Source organism: Phaethon lepturus, unplaced genomic scaffold (assembly GCF_000687285.1).
Source record: "Phaethon lepturus isolate BGI_N335 unplaced genomic scaffold, ASM68728v1 scaffold14225, whole genome shotgun sequence".
NCBI classification, from domain to species: domain Eukaryota; kingdom Metazoa; phylum Chordata; class Aves; order Phaethontiformes; family Phaethontidae; genus Phaethon; species Phaethon lepturus.
In genome coordinates, this window is record NW_010540089.1 from 84,007 (window position 1) to 84,538 (window position 532).

Sequence of the window (532 nt, forward strand, 5' to 3'; positions counted from 1 at the left end):
TGCAGCCCCAGTTGCATGTGAGTCCGATGTTAAAAGGTACAAAGTCGGACAGCTGGCAGGAGCTCCTCATGCAGATTAGGGGTGGAGAAATAGGGATTTTATGACAAGGCTCTCCCGCCCCACCCCTTTATTATTTCCAGTCATTAAGTAGTCCCCTCCCTGCCTCCTCCAGCCTATTAGAGCACCTGAACTGAGTCAGCAGAACAAAGAGCCATCTCTTTTCTACAACAGCCGCCTCCCAAACCGAGAACTCGAACACCTGTAGCAGCCTTCCCGTGGCAGCGTGCAGCTCAGCAAGGCACGCGACCCCGCCGCAGCGCTCCGGCCGCGGGACCGCAGCTCCCGTGCTGCCCTCACGCGACTTGGGGCACCTCGCTGTTGCGCTCCGTGACCGCACCGCCTGCTCGGTACCCTTCGCCCAGATCTTTAGCGCGTATCTAGAAAAGAAGTGAATCCCTGCCCAGAAATCTTGCAGTTTGATGTTAAATGCGACGAGAGGGAAGGGAGGGGCTGTAAGCGGCAGGGGGAACCC